Genomic DNA, 24,655 nt, shown 5'->3' on the forward strand with positions numbered 1-24,655 from the left:
AATACATAATGTGATGTTTTCCAGACACCAAATATTCACCAATTTACTTTTTCAGGTTCATATCATAGTGTTAAAGCCCCGCTTATGAGATTTAACCATTATTAACATTTCATTTTCATCATTACATTTTTTTTCTCATGTTGACACCAGTCATGATGCTTTGGGTATGTATTGGGCACTAAACAATTTATCAAAGCGAAACTCTCACAAATGTATGTAAAGCTCTTCAGACTGATTCAGCCCATAGGGCGTTAAGGTACGTAGGTTTAGGATGTGGCGGGATTCCTTTTGTCTCAGGAGCCTTTCTCTGTCTCCCCCTCTTTCTTTCTTGGGGACACTTTCCAAACCAAAGAACTTTAATTGGCTCCAGTCACTTCGATGAAACAGTTCCATTTGTTTAGCTATCGCATTAGCCTTGTCTTTATGGATGGTAGCACGAACGTGTTCAAGAATGCGTTTTTTCAGTTCACACACTGTGCTGCCCACATACCTCATGGGGCATGGGCACTCCACGACATAGACAACATGTGTTGTTTTGCATGTAATCAACTCCTTTATCTCCCAGTTCTTTTTGTTTGACATTTGTACTTGTTTGGTCGGTTTAGCAATCTGACACACCTTACAGGCATAGCATTTCACAAACCCCGTTGTTTTTAGCCATTCCTCCTTTTTTGTTTTCTTAAAATGGCTATGGATCAGATGATCCTTGAGGTTCTTTGCCCTTCTGTAGGTGATCGTTGGATGTGATCCTACAATGTCTTTCACTGTTTCATCCAATTGAAGTATTTTCCAATTGCGTTTGAGGATGTCGGCAATTCTTTTGCTTTCATTTGAATAGTTCATTATCATGCGTATGGGTTCTGATTCCTCTGTTGATTTTTTGGGTTTTCTCTGGAGACATTCCTCTCTGCTTTTTTGGTCTGTCCTTTCCCAGCATTTTTTCACTATGCCATTATTGTATCTGCGTTTTTTGAATCTCTCCGAGGTTGCAGTGCTGTGTCTTTCCCACTCTTCGTTTTCGCTGCAAATCCTTCGGATTCTCAGAAATTCCCCGTAAGGGATACTGCTGATCAGGGATTGTTGGTGGAAGCTGGTTGCTTCTAATGTAGAGTTGGTGGCAGTACATTTACGATGCAATGTTGTGTGTATTTGGTGCTCTCGTATGTAGATCTCCGTGTCCAGAAATACAATCCTCTCATTGCTTATTTCATAGCTGAATTTGAGGTTTGGAATGCTGTTATTCATGATGTCGAAGTATCTCTGGAATTCTTCTTTGCTGCCATCCCAGATGATGAGTAAATCATCTATATATCGAGTCCAGCTTATTACTTTATTCAACTCTGATTCATTGCTGTTACTCCAAGCGATTTCCTTCTCCCACCATCCCATCGCTAAGCAGGCATAGCTGGGACTAAAGGAAAATCCCATCGCCGTCCCGCTGTTTTGGGAATACAGTTCATCCCCGAACATGAAGATGTTTCTGGTCAGGCAAATCTGGATCATATCCAAGATCATTTGGTTGTGGTTTGCAAATTCCATTTTTCTTTCTTTAAGGAAATAGTTGCACGCTGTTAGGCCCATGTCATTCCCTATGTTGGTATAAGGGGAGATGACGTCCATGGATACTAGATAGTATGTGTCTTGCCATGGGGTATTTTCAAGTTTCCTGAGTAGATCACTCGTGTCTTGTATAAAGGAATCCAGGTCTAATACAAACGGATTTAGAAAGTGATCGATATAGTTGGCAATGGGTTCCAGGAGTGAGCCTTTGGCAGATAGGATTGGGCGTCCCGGGGGCATTTTTGGATGCTTGCGCAGTTTAGGTAAGAAATATATGGTTGCAGTTACTGGATGCGCCACCGTTAGATATTTTCGTCAATTAGGCCCTTGTCTGTCCATTCTGACAATCTCACGTCCACCATTTCTTTTATTTCCATGGTGGGTTTTTTTCTCAGTTTGTCATAGTACTTTGTGTCTCTTAATTGACGGTGCGCTTCCGTGATGTATGCCGTTTTCTCCAGTATTACCACGTTTCCGCCTTTATCGGCCATTTTTATTTCAATTTGATTGTCTGCAGCAAGCTCCACGAGCGCCTTCCTCTCCAATTCTGTTAGATTGTCCTTGTATTTTGTGTTTTCAGTTTGTATAAGTCTTGGGTTACAGCCTCCTGAAAAAGATCAATTTTGTTTCCAGGGGCCAATTGAGGATAAAACTTAGATTTAGGTTTCATCCCGCTCAGTCCCGCACCTGTTTGTGCACAAGCTTCTTCCAAGGGGATGTCATGGTTCACATCATCGTTCAGGTTTATCAGGGTTAACAGGGCCTCCGAATCTTTTACTGATAAAGCTGTGTCCCTTTCCTGTATGGGAGTCTTATTAGTCTTTCCGGTTTTCTGTTTTTCAGCAAAGTATTTGGCTAGTTTTATTTTCCTAATGTAGAGGTAAAAGTCTATCCGAACTTGGGCTAAGTCCATTTTTCTCATTGGACAGAAGTTGATTCCCTTTTTCAGAAGTTGTTCTTCTGTTGTTGATATTGCCCTTTTGGATAGATTGACCACCTGCAATTCGTCCTCTATGGGTTCATCTTCCTCCGCATACTGCGCGTTTCTGTCCCCACTTTTGTTCCTTCGTTGCTTTTTGCTCCTTTTTCCTCTCCTTTTTGGTCTTTTTGGGGCCATTTGCGTCCTCTCCCTCTCCCTCTTTGTTGTTGGCGAGGGGGTAGATTCTGCTCCCACTGTTTTTGGTGCAGTACCAGTTGCATGTCCCCTAAAAAAGGCTGCTGTCCCATTGCGGCCGATGTTCCAGGCTCTCCTTCGTTGTTTTCCGATAACAGGGAAGATGCACTGCTCGATAAGCTTATGGAGCTCGTGCTCAATACTTGCTGTCTCATTTGGTCAAACTTTTTTGAAAACGAGAAGATTCGACCTTCTGCGTAGTCTGTTGCATCCCTGATAAATTTTTGATGTTTGCGTTCTCTCACAGTATCCTCATGTTTTTCAATTTGTAATTCCAGTTCTTCCTTGAACTTTGTCATATCGGCATTTAGTTTTAGTGTTGCAAGCTCTTTCTCCATTTCATGCAGTTGTTCTTTCACTTTTTGTAGGCCGATTTCGATATGCTTGACTAGAATTGCTACTAGTCCCAAGGATGACTGTAGGATGAACTCTCCCCATTCCTGCAATAATTCATTGGAGCTGTCTTGGTGTTTTCAAAAAAGTTTGACCAAATGAGACAGCAAGTATTGAGCACGAGCTCCATAAGCTTATCGAGCAGTGCATCTTCCCTGATATCGGAAAACAACGAAGGAGAGCCTGGAACATCGGCCGCAATGGGACAGCAGCCTTTTTTAGGGGACATGCGACTGGTACTGCACCAAAAACAGTGGGAGCAGAATCTACCCCCTCGCCAACAACAAAGAGGGAGAGGGAGAGGACGCAAATGGCCCCAAAAAGAACAAAAAGGAGAGGAAAAAGGAGCAAAAAGCAACGAAGGAACAAAAGTGGGGACAGAAACGCGCAGTATGCGGAGGAAGATGAACCCATAGAGGACGAATTGCAGGTGGTCAATCTATCCAAAAGGGCAATATCAACAACAGAAGAACAACTTCTGAAAAAGGGAATCAACTTCTGTCCAATGAGAAAAATGGACTTAGCCCAAGTTCGGATAGACTTTTACCTCTACATTAGGAAGATAAAACTAGCCAAATACTTTGCTGAAAAACAGAAAACCGGAAAGACTAATAAGACTCCCATACAGGAAAGGGACACAGCTTTATCAGTAAAAGATTCGGAGGCCCTGTTAACCCTGATAAACCTGAACGATGATGTGAACCATGACATCCCCTTGGAAGAAGCTTGTGCACAAACAGGTGCGGGACTGAGCGGGATGAAACCTAAATCTAAGTTTTATCCTCAATTGGCCCCTGGAAACAAAATTGATCTTTTTCAGGAGGCTGTAACCCAAGACTTATACAAACTGAAAAACACAAAATACAAGGACAATCTAACAGAATTGGAGAGGAAGGCGCTCGTGGAGCTTGCTGCAGACAATCAAATTGAAAAAAAAATGGCCGATAAAGGCGGAAACGTGGTAATACTGGAGAAAACGGCATACATCACGGAAGCGCACCGTCAATTAAGAGACACAAAGTACTATGACAAACTGAGAAAAAACCCCACCATGGAAATAAAAGAAATGGTGGACGTGAGATTGTCAGAATGGACAGACAAGGGCCTAATTGACGAAGAAGAACGAAAATATCTAACGGTGGCGCATCCAGTAACTGCAACCATATATTTCTTACCTAAACTGCACAAGCATCCAAAAATGCCCCCGGGACGCCCAATCCTATCTGCCAAAGGCTCACTCCTGGAACCCATTGCCAACTATATCGATCACTTTCTAAATCCGTTTGTATTAGACCTGGATTCCTTTATACAAGACACGAGTGATCTACTCAGGAAACTTGAAAATACCCCATGGCAAGACACATACTATCTAGTATCCATGGACGTCATCTCCCTTTATACCAACATAGGGAATGACATGGGCCTAACAGCGTGCAACTATTTCCTTAAAGAAAGAAAAATGGAATTTGCAAACCACAACCAAATGATCTTGGATATGATCCAGATTTGCCTGACCAGAAACATCTTCATGTTCGGGGATGAACTGTATTCCCAAAACAGCGGGACGGCGATGGGATTTTCCTTTAGTCCCAGCTATGCCTGCTTAGCGATGGGATGGTGGGAGAAGGAAATCGCTTGGAGTAACAGCAATGAATCAGAGTTGAATAAAGTAATAAGCTGGACTCGATATATAGATGATTTACTCATCATCTGGGATGGCAGCAAAGAAGAATTCCAGAGATACTTCGACATCATGAATAACAGCATTCCAAACCTCAAATTCAGCTATGAAATAAGCAATGAGAGGATTGTATTTCTGGACACGGAGATCTACATACGAGAGCACCAAATACACACAACATTGCATCGTAAATGTACTGCCACCAACTCTACATTAGAAGCAACCAGCTTCCACCAACAATCCCTGATCAGCAGTATCCCTTACGGGGAATTTCTGAGAATCCGAAGGATTTGCAGCGAAAACGAAGAGTGGGAAAGACACAGCACTGCAACCTCGGAGAGATTCAAAAAACGCAGATACAATAATGGCATAGTGAAAAAATGCTGGGAAAGGACAGACCAAAAAAGCAGAGAGGAATGTCTCCAGAGAAAACCCAAAAAATCAACAGAGGAATCAGAACCCATACGCATGATAATGAACTATTCAAATGAAAGCAAAAGAATTGCCGACATCCTCAAACGCAATTGGAAAATACTTCAATTGGATGAAACAGTGAAAGACATTGTAGGATCACATCCAACGATCACCTACAGAAGGGCAAAGAACCTCAAGGATCATCTGATCCATAGCCATTTTAAGAAAACAAAAAAGGAGGAATGGCTAAAAACAACGGGGTTTGTGAAATGCTATGCCTGTAAGGTGTGTCAGATTGCCAAACCGACCAAACAAGTACAAATGTCAAACAAAAAGAACTGGGAGATAAAGGAGTTGATTACATGCAAAACAACACATGTTGTCTATGTCGTGGAGTGCCCATGCCCCATGAGGTATGTGGGCAGCACAGTGTGTGAACTGAAAAAACGCATTCTTGAACACGTTCGTGCTACCATCCATAAAGACAAGGCTAATGCGATAGCTAAACACATGGAACTGTTTCATCGAAGTGACTGGAGCCAATTAAAGTTCTTTGGTTTGGAAAGTGTCCCCAAGAAAGAAAGAGGGGGAGACAGAGAAAGGCTCCTGAGACAAAAGGAATCCCGCCACATCCTAAACCTACGTACCTTAACGCCCTATGGGCTGAATCAGTCTGAAGAGCTTTACATACATTTGTGAGAGTTTCGCTTTGATAAATTGTTTAGTGCCCAATACATACCCAAAGCATCATGACTGGTGTCAACATGAGAAAAAAAATGTAATGATGAAAATGAAATGTTAATAATGGTTAAATCTCATAAGCGGGGCTTTAACACTATGATATGAACCTGAAAAAGTAAATTGGTGAATATTTGGTGTCTGGAAAACATCACATTATGTATTAATACAAGTTTAACTCTAAATAATTAGAGACACCCAATGCACTGTGTTTAAATAATGATTTCTATAACACATAATGTCATCCCACTAGAGGGAAAATATCAGGAGTAGATATTGCAACTGCTTATGTACTAATTGAACTAAATCAGTTACCAAATTAGCATAAAATACCATCAACTAATCCCACTAGAGGGATCCCAGCATCACCAGTGTGTCACAAATTAACTCGCAATTAATGTGATGTGAAATGTGGTAAAAATTGGGCAAATATGGAATAATGTCAACACCATGGTAAAAAACTACATGTCCCATAAAGCTTAGAGGCACTGACAAACCCCTAACAGGAAGTGATGTATTGAATACAATGTAATGCAGTATATCAGGGAGGGGGAGTCAAGTGAGCGGTTGATCGTGAGCAAGGTATTTGAAATACCGAAACGCGTAGATCGTAACATCTGCCTGTGGAATGTAATGAAAAAATAAAAAAAACTGCAAAAGATAACCCGTGGAGTGCGACCCATTTGTTTCCTTTGCGAGGGAGCTGTGGAGAATATATATATATATATATATATATATATATATATATATTGCACAACGCTGAAACCCCCAGATCACGGGTTTACAAATGAGAGCACTCCAAGCCAATACGGCGTAGGTTCGCCAAGTCTTTTATTTATCAGAACCTCCTCAGCAATCAGTCTACAAACGCGTTTCGGCGTTGCCGCCTTCGTCAGTGTAAACTGACACTATTTTCAAAATGCATTTAAAACAAAAGCTGTGATTAACATCAGTCACGTGTTCTCAACCAAAATGAACGTAAACATAGAAAACGGTACTCAAGATAATTAATTCATTACTTTCGCGGCGGCCATCTTTTAACGGCCAATCGACTCATTCTAATATGTACATTTATAAGTGAAATAGGAGAACCATGCACAGTTGGCATCTTGCCCCAAGTACCTAGGTGTGTGATTTTCACACCCAACTCTTGGTGAAAATCACATCGAGTTCACAGAATTGTGGGTCACCAAAGAACAAGACACAGTTAGTGAAATATTTACAATCTAGCCCTGAATGGGCAAAAAAAAAATAATAATATATATATATATATATATCAGGCCTCGTGGCATGCCCGACCCCTCCCCGCATGGCGGGTCGCGGACCCCTGCTACCCCTGTTCCCCGGACAAGAACAACCCCTGCAACCCGCCGGGTCAACCCACGGCCCTTCCCCGATGGAATCTTGGCTCATGAACACAACAGTCTCGGCTGGCCCGGGTCCCTTCCCGAAACACTGTCTCCGGCCCAGCCGCCATTTTGGACACTCCACGACCAGGCCTCGTGGCCTCGGGTCGACCTCGGCCTCGGGCCCAGCCAGGCCCTGACATCGAGGCACCACCATCCACCCAGGGGGTAGAGGGACCACTTGGCAGTTCAATGGGCGAAGGAGTGTCGATGGCTCCCCTCCGCCCGGTTTCAATCACCCTCGGCCTCCCTGGGCGCTGGCTCCACCCCCTGCTGGGTGTCTGGACTCCCTCATCCCGGACCTCCCGACCTCCAAGTGCGAGGGTCCGGACATCAAAGGGCGCCAGACCTATAACTGGGGCAGCTCCAGAGCAGGAAGGCAGTTGTATCCTGAAGTCGAGAGACACCGAGACAAACTCATCCTTGGAGGCCTGCTGGCGCTGCCGCGGCTCCTCTTCGTGAACCACCTTTGAAGGCCTGCTGGCGCTGCCGCGGCTCATCCTCGTCATAAACCATCTTGAAGGCCTGCTGGCGCTGCCGCGGCTCATCCTCGTCGTGACCAATCCTCAAGGCCTGCTGGCGCTGCCGCGGCCCATCCTCGTCGTGAACCATCGTGAAGGCCTGCTGGCGCTGCCGCGGCCCATCCTCGTCGTGAACCATCTTGAAGGCCTGCTGGCGCTGCCGCGGCCCCTCCTTGCGAACCCTCCAGCTCGATGATTGTGAGCTCCACCCCTGCTACCCCCGTACCGGACCGGTACTCAGACTGTCCCGCTACCCCTTTCCCCAAAGAGACTAGAATTGACGGGATCCTCGAATCCTGGTCCCCACTGTATAATCAAGGTAAACTGCTTAAGAATACCTATAAAAGTATACGTAACCTATCTTGGTGTGGTGTCCATCTGTGGGGGGGAAGTTACTCGTCCGTACAATTACCGGAGAGGCCCCTCGCCAGGAGGCCTCTCCCCCTTGCTCGGCCGACCCTCCGGGTCCCCGTCTAACATTGGTGGCCAGCGGCGCGATCCGAGCCGACGCATAATCGTACAGAGAGTAAGTCACCCCACGACACACAGCAGCCATGACGCCAAAAGAGAGTGGAACAAACGAAAAATTTCAGATGGAACGGCTGGAAGAATACAGCCACAAAGAACGAAAGCAATTCTGCATAGATTTGGGCATCGCTACCACGGGACTGAGCACGAAGGATGACCTCAAGCACGCCTTGGAATCTTGGGTGGAGACGGAAATATCCCCACCCCAAAATCGAAACCTCGAGACCGCAGAAACAAGTACCACCCCCGTGGAAGAAAGAAGAGCGGGCCTCTCGTCCGAAGAGGCCCGAGAACGGGAGAAAAGCCGGCTCCACGAGTTGGAGCTGGCTCGACTCCACTTAGACGGAGAACTCAAACTGGCAGAACAAAAGATAACCCTCGAACACTTACGGCTCAGTGAAGAACGAGAAGAGAAAAAGAGCCAGAGGGAGCTAGAAGAAGAGAGACTAGCATACGAGCATGAGCGCAGTTTAAAAGAACTAGAAATTCGACGGCAAAACAAAGACCTCAGCGTCCCCGGGAACCAGAGCCCCACTTCCCCTACGGACCCCAAGGTCCACATCCCCAAGGACGTCGTCCGGGAATACTACCGGAACGTTGATATCCAGCAATGGTTTAAGGCCTACGAGGTAGCCATGACCTCCCACCGAATCCCGCGGAGCAACTGGGGAGCCGGGTTATGGGGAAAATTCGTCAACGAAGGAAGAGATGCCCTGCTGCAACTCCCCGACCACGAGATGACATCCTACGACCACATGAAGGCCGCCCTCCTCACTCGCTATGGGCTCACGCCCGAGATGTACCGGCAGCGATTTTGAGACTGTAAGAGAATCCCTGGTACCACCTGGGTGGAGTACGTAAACCTTTTTAGCCGAGCCTTCGAGGGATGGATCAAGGGCAGCCAGGTCACCACCTACGAGCAATTATTCAACCTTATTGTGTGGGAGCACCTCTCCAATAATTGTTTCGTAGAACTAAGGCAGCACCTCCTCGATAGTAAGCTGACCGAACCTCGGAAACTCGCCATCGAAGCAGACCGATGGGAGAGCACACTGGTCCCTCGGAGCTGGCCCAGCGAACAGAACAGAGCCTCCCAAGGGCCCCACCGCCCACGGGGGGAGGAGGAGGCCAGGGTCGGGGCCGGGGCACCGTCACGGTGCCCCCCACTAGCAACCCCCCGCCCCCGGCCGGAAGAGGAAGCCCTCCAACGCGACCAGGGTTCCGCTCCAACGTTATCTGCCACAAATGCCAGCGACCCGGCCACTACGCCAATGATCCCAACTGCCCGAAAAATCAAAGCCCCATGAACCGCCAGATCACCGCCGTCGCCCTGGGAGAAGAGCCGGGCCACGAAGAAGCCGAAGAGTGCGAGCAATACCAGCCCGAGTGGGAACCAGCCGCCATGTCCCTGGTCTGTCTAGGGGAGAGGGACATGGTCCCGCGGGCGCCCATCCCCGCCAACACGCAGAAATACAGCCAGTGGGTCACCATCAATGGACGCCGGGCTGAAGCCCTCCGTGACACAGGGGCCAGTGTGACCGCAGTCCGCTGCCATCTGGTGACCCCCGACCAAATCCTACCCAATGTACTTTGTCCAGTACGGTCGGCAGACAACTCAGAAAGCCTGTGCCAGATGGCCCGCGTCCCCTTCGAGTGAGGGGGGGGAGTGTCCGGCATGCTAAAAGTGATTGCCGCGACGATGCCCCGGTGGACTGCCTTCTGGGGAACGACCTCGAGAGCTCCCCCTGGTCAGCCGTTGAGCGGAGAGAGCACCTGGGGATGCTTGGTCTCCCTGAATGGGTCTGTGTAACGACCCGATCCATGGCCGCCCGCGCTATCTCCAGCCCAGAGGAACAGGAGTGGCCCGAACCTCCTCCGCCGATCGTCGCAGAAGAAACCACCCCTGAGCCTGGTCCTCCGAGGCTCAGCAATGAAGAACCGGGCCAGCTCCAAGACCTCCCGGAGCTGGCCCAGTGGCGCCAAGAGGGTGGCCCCACTCAGGAGCAGTTCCGCTAGGAACAAAGAGCGTGTCCCTCCCTCGAGGGCCTCCGACAACAAGCCATAGCCCAGAGCGCAGGGGATGCCTCGGGGGCCCACTGGATCTACTGGGACAACGGGCTGCTCTACAGTGAGCAAAAGATTGCCGAGCTGGGAGCCAGCCGGGTGCTGGTGGTCCCCCTCCGATTCAGAGACTTCCTCTTGAACCTGGCCCACGATGTGCCTCTTGCCGGGCACCTGGGGCAGGACAAGACGTACAGCCGCCTGGTGACCCACTTCTACTGGCCGAGGATGCGGAACGATGTAACGAACCACTGCCGGGCCTGCCCCACCTGCCAGGCCAGTGGGAAGAGCGGCCGAAAACTTAAAGTCCCTCTGCAACCCTTTCCCATCGTCACCACTCCCTTTGAGCGTGTGGGAATCGACATTGTGGGGCCCCTGGAGCCCCGGACAGCGCAGGGTCACCGGTTCATACTTGTCCTGGTGGACCATGCCACCCGCTATCCCGAAGCCATACCTCTCCGGACCGTGACAGCGCCCGTGGTGGGCCGAGCCTTGATGGGGATCTTCTCGCGGGTGGGCTTCCCCCGAGAAGTCGTCAGTGACAGGGGCACGAACTTCATCTCCAGATACATGAAGTCCCTATGGCAACAGTGCGGGGTCACCTACAAATTCACCACCCCCTATCACCCGCAAGGGAACGGACTAGTAGAACGATTCAACCGCACCCTCAAGGGGATGATCATGGGCCTGGAAGAGCCCCTACGTCGCCAATGGGACGTGCTGCTCCCGTGCCTCCTGTTCGCTTACACGGAGGTCCCCCAGAAATCCCTGGGCTTCAGTCCGTTCGAACTCTTGTATGGGCACCCCGTCCGGGGCCCCCTCAGCCTGGTCAAAGAAGGGTGGGAGGTGGCCCCTCAGAAGACTCCCCCTGATGTGTACAAGTACCTCTTGGCCCTCCGGAACCAGACCCGGCGGTTCAGGGAACTTGCCAAGGCCAACCTCGAAGCCAGCCAAGAGGACATGAAGCGCTGGTATGATCAGAATGCCTCGTCCATAGATTTCGAGCCGGGACAACAGGTCTGGGTGATGTCCCCGGTTGAACCTTGCGCCCTCCAGGACAAATGGACGGGACCCTTCAAAGTGGTGGAGCGCAAGGGCCCCGTCACCTACCTGGTAGACCTGGAGTCACCCCGGAACCCTCTACGTGTCCTCCACGCCAACCGACTTAAGCCCCACTTTGTACGCTCTGAACTTAGCCTCCTGATGGCTACCGACAGTGGGGCTGAAGAGGACTCCGAGCCCCTCCCCGATCTCCTGAAAACCCTCGAGAAAGACGGCTCCGTGGAAGGAGTCCACCTCTCCGATGCCCTGTCCCCAGCGCAACGCCAAGACTGCCAAGACCTGCTACTACAATTTGCCGACCTAGTCTCCCTCATCCCGGGGGTCACCCCCTGGTGCCTCCACGATGTTGACACCGGGGATAGCCCCCTATCCAACACAGGGCGTACCGGGTACCTGATCGGGTACGCGCCTGAATCCAGTCGGAAGTCTCCAAGATGCTGGCTCTAGGAGTGATCGAGCCTTCCGACAGCCCCTGGGCCAGCCCGGTCGTTTTGGTCCCCAAGGCCGCCGCCCCGGGCGTCGCCCCGAGCTCAGGTTTTGTGTAGACTATCGGGGTCTGAACGCTGTCACCAGGACCGACGCTCACCCCATTCCCCGGGCAGATGAACTAATCGACCGCATGGGGGCCGCCCGCTACCTGAGCATCTTTGATTTGACAGCGGGCTATTGGCAGATCGGCCTCACTCCCGGTGCCCAGGAGCGATCCGCCTTCTCCACCCCGGATCGCCACTACCACTTCAAAGTGATGCCCTTCGGAATGAAAAACGCACCCGCCACCTTCCAGAGACTCGTGAACAAAGTCTTGGCGGGTCTGGCGGAATTCAGTGCCGCCTATCTGGACGATATTGCCGTGTACAGCCGCCACTGGGCAGAACACCTCCACCACCTCCGGGAGGTCCTGAACGCCCTCCGGCAGGCCGGGCTAACAATCAAGGCCAGCAAGTGCCAGATCGGCCAAGGGTCCGTGACCTACCTGGGGCACCAGGTGGGAAGTGGCCTGGTGGCCCCCCTCCAACTCAAGATCGCCGCCATACAGGCGTGGGAGCCCCCGGTCACCCAAACAGAGGTCCGAGCCTTCCTGGGGCTCACCGGGTACTACCGGCGCTTCGTAAAAGACTATGGCAGCATTGTGGGGCCCCTCACAGAACTCACATCCAAAAAGAACCCCCAGAAAGTCCACTGGACTCCCGAATGTCAGGCTGCCTTTGAGAAACCCAAGTCCGCCATGTGCACCGCCCCCGTGCTCCAAGCCCCCGACTACAGCCGGGTATTCATAGTGCAGACGGACGCCTCCGATCATGGTGTTTGGGCCGTCCTCTCCCAACTCAACACCGAGGGAGTTGATCAGCCAGTGGCCTTCATCAGCCGACGCCTGCTGGCCCGAGAACAGCGCTGGAGCACCATAGAGCAAGAGGCCTTCGCCGTGGTATGGGCCCTCAAGAAGCTCCGGCCCTATCTCTTCGGTACCCACTTCCGGGTGCAAACCGACCACCGACCCCTGCAATGGCTGATGCAGATGCGGGGAGAAAACCCGAAGCTGTTGCGTTGATCCATCTCCCTGCAGGGGATGGACTTCACTGTGGAGCATCGCCCAGGCCAAGATCACACCAACGCAGATAGCCTGTCCCGCTTCTTCCGCCTCGGCGAGGAGATTACCCAAGAGGATGGGTGACTCTCCCTGCCTTCAGCTGGGGGGGACGCATGTTGGACAGGCCTCGTGGCATGCCCGACCCCTCCCCGCATGGCGGGTTGCGGACCCCTGCTACCCCTGTTCCCCGGACAAGAACAACCCCTGCAACCCGCCGGGTCAACCCACGGCCCTTCCCCGACGGAACCTTGGCTCATGAACACAAGTCTCGGCTGGCCCGGGTCCCTTCCCGAACCACTGTCTCCGGCCCAGCGCCATTTTGGACACTCCACGACCAGGCCTCGTGGCCTCGGGTCGACCTCGGCCTCTGGCCCTGCCAGGCCCCGACATCGAGGCACCGCCATCCACCCAGGGGGTAGAGAGACCACTTGGCAGTTCAATGGTCGAAGGAGTGTCGATGGCTCCCCTCCGCCCGGTTTCGATCACCCTCTGCCTCCCTGGGCGCTGGCTCCACCCCCCTGCTGGGTGTCTGGACTCCCTCATCCCGAACCTCCCGACCTCCAAGTGCGAGGGTCCGGACATCAAAGGGCGCCAGACCTATAACTGGGGCAGCTCCAGAGCAGGAAGGTAGTTGTATCCTGGAGTCGAGAGAAACCGAGACAAACTCATCCTTGGAGGCCTGCTGGCGCTGCCGCGGCTCCTCTTCGTGAACCACCTTTGAAGGCCTGCTGGCGCTGCCGCGGCTCATCCTCGTCATAAACCATCTTGAAGGCCTGCTGGCGCTGCCGCGGCTCATCCTCGTCGTGACCAATCCTCAAGGCCTGCTGGCGCTGCCGCGGCCCATCCTCGTCGTGAACCATCGTGAAGGCCTGCTGGCGCTGCCGATCCTCGTAGTGAACCATCTTGAAGGCCTGCTGGCGCTGCCGCGGCCCCTCCTTGCGAACCCTCCAGCTCGAGGATTGTGAGCTCCACCCCTGCTACCCCCGTACCGGACCGGTACTCAGACTGTCCCGCTACCCCTTTCCCCAAAGAGACTAGAATTGACGGGATCCTCGAATCCTGGTCCCCACTGTATAATCAAGGTAAACTGCTTAAGAATACCTATAAAAGTATACGTAACCTATCTTGGTGTGGTGTCCATCTGTGGGGGGGAAGTTACTCGTCTGTACGATTACCGGAGAGGGCCCTCGCCAGGAGGCCTCTCCCCCTTGCTCGGCCGACCCTCCGGGTCCCCGTCTAACAATATATATATATATATATATATATATATATATATATATAGATAGATAGATAGATAGAGATATATATAGATAGATAGATAGATAGATAGATAGATAGATAGATAGATAGAGATATATATATATATATATATTTTTTTTTTTTTTTTGTAGCATCAATTACCTGGACCTTGAAATCTTCGTACATAATAACATCTTGCAAACCCGCCTGTACAGAAAACCTACGGCGGGGAATGCGGTCCTGCATGCCAGGTCATACCATCCAAAAAGTCTTGTTAAAAATGTACCATATGGCGAATATTTACGCCTAAAGAGAAACTGTTCTCTGGAACAAGACTATAACCGGGCAGTAACTGAAGCTCAGGGGAGATTTGAGAGCAGGGGATATAACAGCAATATCTTAAAACAAGCCAGTATAAAAGCCTCAGGAATAAATAGGAAGGATCTCATTGTTCCTAAACAAAAAACTGACACACCAGATGAAGTCCGTATGATCACGGAATTTAACACTAAATCAGGTGAAATAGTGAACATTTTCCAGAGACACTGGCATATACTTACTGCTGACAGGGTCTTAAAGAAAAATCTGCCTAAGAGGCCCTTAATCACATACAGAAGATGTCCTTCTTTGGCAGATCATCTGGTCCACAGCCATTTTAGATCCTTGGCCCAACCCATCAAAATCTCTAAAACGACTGTTTTTTTCCCCTGTCTTAAATGTAAGGCATGCAAACACAGTAGCAAAATATCTGAATATCCCAACCGCACAGGCGACATCAAACCCAACATTAAAATCAGACAGTTGCTTAATTGCAATTCAGAGTACACAGTATATTGTCTCACCTGTCCCTGCAAGCTGCGATACATCGGCAGCACAATAAAACCAGCGAAACTAAGAATTCTTGAACACATGCGGGCAATCACAAATCAAGATAAATCGTATCCTGTTGCCCGTCACTTTGCTGAGTACCATCAAAGCAAGTGGGATAAACTTAGTTTCTACTGTATAGATCAGGCCCCTAAATTAGAACGAGGGGGGGACAGGGACAAGGCCCTACGTATTCTGGAGTCCAAACATATCATTAATTTAAAAACCACGACCCCGTGGGGTTTAAACAATAATGAAGAACTTTGGGTTCATTTATAATCTGTAAATCGCTTGAAATGTTGGGTTAAGATAGTTGAGAAAGAGCTGAAATGTAAAAATATCTCTATCTTTTCCAACAAATTTGTCATGCCGAAAAAGCACTGCTGCACTGATGATAAAAGTTGCCCATTCAGGGCTGAATAACAAAACACTAAGCATATTGATAAGAATAATAGTGGTACACATTTCAATTGCTTATTATATGAATTCTTGCTGTGTAAATGTATTGATACAGAAGATATATTTTTATAACATAACGTTATTGTTTTTAATGAGCACTATGCACTTTTCATATTATTTCGCTGTTTTTTAGCCTAAGACTTCAATGTAATATGTACATTACAAGATGGCCGCCAGATTGTCTATCAGAAATGTCCGTCTTTTATGTTTAAGACATACAATGTGGGCCAATGGCTTTAAAATGGCGATCGGATGTTTGCACTAACGTTACACTGACGAAGCCTGCAAAGGCGAAACGCGTCTGTAATGTAAGGGGTGAAGGGGGGACTTTGGTGTATTAAATCGTTGAAACTGGATACCAGTGTGCCAGCCTTCTTTTTCTGAGACCTTCATGGACAACAGAAACGTGCAGCTATATATATATATATGTATATATATATATATCTATATCTATATCTATATCTCTCTCCACACTGGTAGATCTCATTTCTTCATTTAATGAGTAATGAGGGTGCAGACGGCCTACGCTCTGCTCGAAGCTCTGTACAAGTGTTGTTGCCTTACGCGTTTCGGGCGATTCACGCCCTTGTTCACAGGCACAGCAATGTCTAACAAAACAGATGAACAGTTACTCCGTTTTAAATAAATGGCAGTCCCATCCACAATTGGGCTTCAAAGCCTTCTGGTATTTGGAGTCTCTGAAAGTATCACCCAAGTGGGTTTCTGTTATGCTCATAGTAATTGTTCCGTAGGGGCAACTCTTTTCTGATAGATGTATTACGGCTCGCCTGGCCATGGAAATGGCCTGCTGCATGTAAGCAGATCCTGATGACAACGATAGACGTGTCAGCGAAATGGACTGACTGGTTTTCAGTGAGGGTTGCGGTATGGGCAGACTGCTTGTGGATTGTTTGTTGGCCTACCCACTGGGGATATTATTGGAAGAAGTACTATTTAGCAAATTAAATGGGCAAAAATGTTTACTGTTTCACAGCTAAAACACGCGCACACATAATAATTATGCATGCAAATATATGTGTGGCATGCAACAGATATATTAAAACACATATAACTCCTGGTTCGTGTATCTCTAAATCTGTATTGAATATATAAGTGCCTACAATTAAAAAACAGCGCACCCTTTTTATTAACATTGTCATTCGGCGTGCAGTTAAATACCCACCAGGGAATGCAGGGATTGCTTTAAGAAGCTATGCACTATATTCATCTATGCAACATGTTATAATAGTAGGGGTGGCATAAATGCTCTTAGTTGTATGATCTAGGTTCATGAAACCAGGCCATGGGTCACGTGCAGGCCTTCGCCCAGGGTTCTCTGATTCTGAGCATGTGATGTGTTATGCTCTGAAGGGCTCCACCTCATATTTGAGAAAAACCTACATGGAGAACACCCCACCCCCTCCACCCCCCCCCCACCCCTTCCCCCCCCCCTCCCACCAAGCTGGTGAAACTCAATTTTGGTGAATTTTCAGATTAAAGAAAATGTTTGTATCAATAAGGTTTGGAAATGTCTCAATTTAGGGGACAAAAAAGCTGGTAAGAAGTAGCAAACATATTTCGGGGTTCACGTTGTAAGTTTTTCAGCTGGGGATCTCAGAGGTTTCAGATCATATTCTGGTGTTGTTACAGCTCTGAAGATGCCTTCTGAGTGCCATGCATAAACAACAAATAATCTTCAAATTGTCACCCATAAAAATTTGAACCGAGCACTTGAAAGTAATTTTACCTGTTGTAAATTCGCACACAGTTTTTCCTCATATTAACATAGCTGAGTTTATAATTCACTCTAAGCCCCAACATTTTAAATCAGTGGAGAGATGCACTTGGTTGGTACATTCAACAAGTGTTGGTAAACATTGGTGCATGTGGGGCTTGCTATGGTGCCTACTTGGTTGTACATAAATGTACGACCTTAGCATGCAGGTCCTCTCTAAACCAACAGTGTTGTGGGTGTCTGTATAAATGTTTGATTGGTGTTCATGTAGCTAAGATCTAGCTAAAAGGCAAAAGTGCGTATTACACTTGGAGATGAACAGAGGGGTTGTGGGACTCAACCTGAGCACAAGTTAGATGTGCTCATACATATTAGAGGGTGGTCTGCTTTTGCATTTGTGTGGGAGTCATCAATTGAAATAGTTACTTCTAGACCAGATGTTCCTTGCAGAGAAGGGTCATCGGCTTCCTTAAGCTTATTTGTTCATGCAGCTGGTTTGCGTCCAACTTCTTGATGATGTCGCCATGCAAGGAGAGGTCTGTCACTAGGCATAAACTGGAGAGGTTTTTCGGATTAAGGCAGGCTTTTTTTAATAAAAGATCTGTCCGGGTGGAGTGTGTGGAGGAAGCTGCCATGCAGGAGGGAAGCACTGACTATGTTGAGTGCCTCTCTGATGGATGGGATGCTGTTGACTCTAGCTTCTGGTCTTCAGGTAGCTGGTCAACTCATCAGAGTTGAGTAGGAAGTATCTTCATTTGGGTGCAGTATGGGGCGGGTTAGTCAGGCAGATTAGTCGCCGGCTTTTGATGCTCCAGTGTTCTGAATAAGCTTATACTGATCTTGTATGTTTTCACTGTGAAAGAGGTCGAACCCATTGCAGTTGTCTGTGAAAAATTATGTTAAAAGTTCTGGAGTGGGCTGAAGCAGTGAAGAGTGCTGTACTTCTATTGCTGGGTCCATGGCTGGTTTTAATGTAGAAGGTTGCTTTGGTTTTCCTGATGTTTCGGCACGTTGTGCGAATATTTTCAAGGACCTTCCCCATTACACCTATTGAATTTGGATGATGTCTTTGATGTCTCCAGTTTTATATTGTGCGTAGCACAAACATTAATTGCTCTAGAACTGGAACCCTGTAGTTCAAAACTCAGCATTACAAATCGAACAGTAGCAGAGGTAATAACTTCTCTAGTACTAGTTACTTCTCTAGTTTTTCTATGACAATATTATAGCATATATATATATATATATATATATATATATATATATATATATATATATATATATATATATCCCATTCATGAGGAAACACCACAGCCGCATCAAACGTTTCCTAGACCGCAAACAGCATGGCAGCATTGTAAATTCTGTTGCAAATGCATTCACTGACAAACAGTAAATATCATATTGTGTCTCAAGATTATAAAGTCAGACAGTAAAGAATACCACACATTTATGAGTACAGGAATCAACACAGCTCACAAATATCATGCAGAAGCCTTTAACACAGTATTTCAACATTGCCTCAGGTCTCAGCGACAAACAGACCAGCAGCACTACATGTTCCTTAACACACCTCCTTTATGAGAGATGGCGTGAAAGCAGCACCTGTGTGCCCTGAAGGCACAGAACGTCGACAGGATTAGGCGTTAAGTCCTCAAAGTGTCAGGCAGAATTCCTGTCACGGTGGAAAGAAAACAAGCAGCAGCTTTGTCTGTGTGAAAGAAAGGTGTGCCTGTGTACAGTGAAAGAAATGTGTACATCCTTGAAAGGACAGCCCGAGGATTCCAGGACACGCCGTTCCTTATTTCCAGCCCTGGACTCTGCATTTCATATTCAGAGCACACTGGGGCATGTAGTCTTTCTTTAGTTTAATTTTGATATCCTACTAACACCCCTTAAAATTATGATGTATCCAGAATTGGAAAAGCAGTCCATTGTGGCGTCAAGTGACCACAGACACCGAGAAAGGGTCGTGCTGGTATAATATATGGTATGCAAATGCGAAACTTCTCTGTTTACTATGCGATGCCACAGTTTTAATTGGGTGATTTATACCCTCATATGAACCTCTCCCCAAGTACCCATATAAGTGCAGGGGTATGCAGTACAAAGCACGTTGGGATATGTCTTTTGTCATCCTTACACAGCTATAAACTGGCCTCCTCTCAAAAGGTTACTTCGGCCCTTACTTTTTTTTTCAGGCAACAGCAGAAAGCCTCCTGGGAAATGTAACCCATTGGGGACTGGTATTACATTGTAATTGCATCTATATGTAGCGCTTATCAACTCTAACAAGGCGTTTAAGCACTGCACTTTACGATCAGTAGTACGCTTCCCCAGAACCCACTGGGTGTGATTAGTCCAGTGATCATTGTTGGTTATTGGGATTAGTCGTGTGCTGTCAAGGAAAACTGCATTTTGGGTGTGTGTGTGGTTGTGGTTGTGTGTGTGATTGTGTGTGGTTGTGGTTGTGGTTGTTTGTGGTTGTGTTTGTGTGTGTGGTTGTGTGTGTGACTAATACTAAAAGCATCTCAAAATAAAGGAACACAAACGCTGAGTTTATAGAAAGAGAAAGCATGTTGTAAGTCAAACGGGCAGCAGCAAAGCATTAATACAACAACATGTTCTTTGATGTTTGATGTTCTTTGAACGAGAACATCAAAGGGGCGCCGCGAAAGTGATCGCGGGCGCTTAATGAGCATGACCAGGTTTGCCATATGGCACCTCTGCTCCTAAGCGTGCGCCCGCGTCATGCACTGCAAGCTGTAGCGGGCGGTAGCATTTTTTTAAGCCCTTCTTACTTAAGGTCTGGCCAGAGCAGCGCAAGCGCTGGGTCAGGCGAGACCTAAAAAGGACCGAGGGTCTGTGAGGGGCAACGGGAAGGCCAGATGAAGGAGGACGGGCAAAGCAGTGTATGAGGGAGAGAACAACACAGGCTGCGGAGGGGCGACGCATGAAGGAGAGACAACAACAGAGTACGGGGAAGGAGAGTTTGGTGGGGGGATGCACTTGAGAGGAAGAGAACAGTATACAATCAGAGTACAACATGGGCTGGGAAGAAGTGCATTTGGGACTTAGCAACACCGTGCGGGGGAACCTGAGGTGGGAGTAGCACACGAGAGAGAGAGAGCAACATGGGCCAATGGGTGGGTATTTGGCAAGTCTAGAAGCACACAAGGGAGAGAGTTGGAAAACACATGCACTCTTATGGAGTACTTAGCCAAAAAGGCCAAGAATTGGCAAAGCCAAGAGGTTGTGCCTAAGTAAGAGCTCTGCGCATTGTCACTGTCTTTTAGCCATTTTATACAGCAGCGTGGCTGAAAGTAAAGGGGGGAAAAGCACTAAAACTTTTGCAGTATTTTAAAAGTCAGAAATGTAATAGCATGAAAAAGAGAGGAACACCTTTTTAGGAACGCTCTTAAAAACTTGTCACCAGAATGGCACTTACTGCCTAGGAACTGGCTTCAGCAACCATCCACCTTACACTACAGTATATCAAAAGAATGTGAACAGCCTCAGATAAAGAAAGAACAGGACAAACCGTCTCCAACCTACAGATTCTGAAAGAGACAATGTCTCAAGAGCAGCTTTGCCTTACACCAAATAACATCAAAAACTTGAGATTGGAATGCGAGCCCTTGTACAGCCGGCATGCTTATGAGTACAAAATCTCAAACATGCAAGTCCTCTATGTTTCCGTGCAATGCAGCTAAATAGTAATGTATATCCTTCAGGATGCTCTTTGCAGCTTTGTTAACCAACCAGGCTCTGATGTCTTACAAATCTGGTAAGAATATTCCAAGTTACTATAATAACATGATGTTGCTAATGCATATTTCGTAATTGTAACACGTATGCATGTGCCAAAGAAGCTGCTACATCTGTGTAAGGCCTGCATTTCCTCACCACACTGGGCCAACTAAAGGCTTTCACATTCATATGTTGATAAATTGATTGTGTGTCATTAGACAGGAAAGAAAGAACACGACACCGGGTGGTGGGAAGGAAGGAAGAAGTAACACTGACATAGGGGTGGGAGGCAGGAAACACAAAAGACACAAAGACGATGGAGGGATAGACGCAACACGGACAACCAGGAAGACGTAAGAAAATTAGTTTCTTTATCGCTGCTCAAGCAGTTGAAGGACACTTATCAAAGTTAAAAAATCAGTGTTTGGCCAATGCTCCACGCAAAAGAAGACGAAGTGAAGATGGCAGGCACTGGCCAATTAGGAGGCAGTAAATAACAGTGCGAGTGAATCAAACTAATGGTAAGCAATGGAAGGGCTCCAAGACCCTTGTAGTAAACAATATACCTTGCAAGGAACCGTGCATGCGCACTACTTAGGCAAGACTTATTAAGTAGTTCCCTAAAAGTGACTGATGGAAGGATGCGAGTTGGCCAATCAGAAGGGTGGTAAAGAGACTACTCCAAGGGAGGTAAACTACAAGAAAAGAAAGGCAATCCATGGAATAAGAGGCACGCAATGATAATAACAAGTCACGTAGTAGTAAGCAGTGCGTGGGCTTAAAAGCCCACTGTAAGTGCCCAATAGGTCTTCTGCAACAAGTCTGCTTGCGCAGTGTGGCAGTCAAGACCGAATAAGTACAAGGGCCCAATATTTGCATTAGAAGCCCGCTTCATTACTGATCACTACAAAGGTACTCCATGCACTACTAATTTACAGTGACACCATGCAGTTGCGCAAATAAGACGTAATTTGCAATAGATCATGCTACATGCAGAACACAGATTCCACTGCCCATTTTGTACCATGAGGTCGGCCCCATTTCCTTCTCACTCTGAATGATTCCTCCTTCAATTCTTTCTTTATCACCTTCATATTCAAGCTTTCAAATACAGATTACAAGCCAGACCTATTGAATTTGTTAGTGCGTGTTCTTAATTTATACAACTTGGTGTGTGCAAGCTTACATTCTAGTTTATTTGTGACCCTGTCCTGACTGCAGCTTTGCAGACAAAAGCTATTAAAAAATCAAAAGTAAAGGAAAATGTTAAACAACACAGTGATCAGGAGTTAACCACAGTAAATAAATTAAGAGGAAATGAAAGAGAGTGGGAGAGAGGTTTGGAAGGAAGAGCAACAGGAAGAGCATATAAAAATAAGGAAGGAACTGTGGATGAAAGGATAAATGCAAGGATAAAAAGACCGATGGATGGAAGGGGAAAAATAAATTTACATGGCTAGGTGAAAGAAAGTGTTGGTATTGATGAAAGGCTTAATGAATGGGTGGAGGATGAATAGAAAGCTAGATGGAAGGGTGAATGGATAAACTGGTGGATTGATAAAAGAGGGTGAATTGGTGGATGGGATAAATGGGTGACAGTATGGAGGAATGATTGGAAGTGTGAGTAGAAGGATGGATGCAAGAGTGTAATGATTAGGGTAATTGGATGGAATGGTGAAAGGGTGGAAACATGAAAAGATGGATAGGTAGATGGCTGCATGAGAGGCTTAACCCCTTCGCTGCGGGGGTAATTCCCACCCTGTGTTGGGGGGCGTGGGGCACGCCCAGCAGCTCGTCATGAGCCACGGCACTCCTGTGCTCATGACGAGCTGAGCTCGTCACAGCTGCACCCGTTCCCGTGGAACGCTCAGCACAGCAGGGGAATTATCCCCACGTGTGAGCGTTCCACGGCTCATGATGAGCTGAGCTCGTCATGAGCACCGGAGCACCGTGCCTCTGAGCATGGAAGGTGTTAAAAGATGGAGAAATAGATGGACAGAAGGCTGGATGAAGGGCCCTCATCTAGAGTGGGAGGAGTTTACTCGCTTCAGTCACCTGACGGCGTTTGAGAGATGGATCAAAGTGGGGGTGTTTTAGTTTTCTAGCTTCTCCCTTGGAGCAGTCCCTAATATTCCAGCACGTCACTCACCTTAGACCTTAGGTCTTAGGTTGTATGTGGAGCCCCGAGTTGTTGTTATTCTCCAGCTCGGGCTTCGAGGGCCTGTCTATATCTGTGTTCGCTTTTTGTTTGAAACTTTATTTGCCGCCAGACCTGCTCGCTGCATTTCCCCCCCTTCCTGCCCACTGTGGAGAAAGCAGCTTTGGGCGCCATGTTGTAATGCTTGGGCTGTCTGGTTCTGTCTGGGAAAAAAATGATGAAACCGTTTTCCATGAGCAGAGCAAACCAAAAAGAGATAAACACAGCTTTGTTCAGCGTTTAAACTCACGGTTCCCTTAAAAGGGTTTATTTCCCTTGAAAGAAGAACATTTATTGTATGAGGTCACTGCAGTGTGAATTTCCAGTGCTAGGAGTTATTGCATTGGACAGCTAGGGTCAGGTTATTTAGGTACAGCCTGGCTGGAATAGGATGAGCAGGTGGGGGGCAAGGAGTGATGCAGAGATGCTAGACTGAGATAGGCCTGGCTGTGTTCTCTGAGCCTAGAAGAGTTCTTATTGCCTCATAATGAAAATGACTAATCATAAGCCATTTCTCAGACTGTGAGTCAATCATAGATACATTTTTACTGATGGTTGAGACCAGGAGAGATGTTTTGCGCTGTGACCAGCTTATGGCCATAACCCTTGACCTGGAAATGTTCATAAAAGAATACAGTGACATAAATATAAAACCGATTATTTTGCATAACAAATATTCCCAGTACCTTTTCTGAAAGGAAACTGAACGTGCTGTTTTATTGCAAAGCATACTTTTTCACGTTTTTCCACCTAGTTTCATAATTGTCCAGCATGGTGAGAGAAGCAGTAAAATATCCGGCAGTGGCGTCTGCCATTAACAAAGGGTGGTCTATGTTAAACATCTATTTGTGGCGCCATTAGCCCGAATCGTTCGATCCTGCGGTGTGGAGATCGTATATCATATGCAAACGATACTCAACTACTATTCTCCTTTAGTCCTTTTCCTGACAAGGTAAAGAGTACATTTGCAAACTTCACGATGGAAGTCGCTGTTTAAGCGAGTAACAACTGTCTCCAATTAAACAGCGACAAGGCGGAGATCATGCTATTTGGCAAGGCAAGCGAGTTCTGGTCATCGTAGTCATGACGGTCACGTTGACGTCGAGTACGTCACAGACCATAACATTTAATGCTGCATCGATAAAGACTCTGGTTTTGAACGGCGTGTTAGTGTAGATGTTAAGCGGCTCACCGGCTGGGAGGTATGAATCATCCGCTTTTTTCAGCCCCTTTCTCCAAATTTTATGAAATTACTTAGCTCTGAACTTACGCGCAATAGTAA

At 47.5% G+C, this 24,655-nt stretch overlaps 1 protein-coding gene across 2 annotated transcripts in view; it reads left to right on the forward strand.

Moving 5' to 3' along the window:
* LOC147706905 (epoxide hydrolase 1-like) overlaps positions 1-24,655 on the forward strand; it is a 289,615-nt gene that overhangs the window by 170,007 nt on the left and 94,953 nt on the right. The window lies entirely within an intron of this gene.

The sequence above is a fragment of the Lissotriton vulgaris genome, chromosome 6 (assembly GCF_964263255.1).
Source record: "Lissotriton vulgaris chromosome 6, aLisVul1.2, whole genome shotgun sequence".
NCBI lineage: Eukaryota > Metazoa > Chordata > Amphibia > Caudata > Salamandridae > Lissotriton > Lissotriton vulgaris.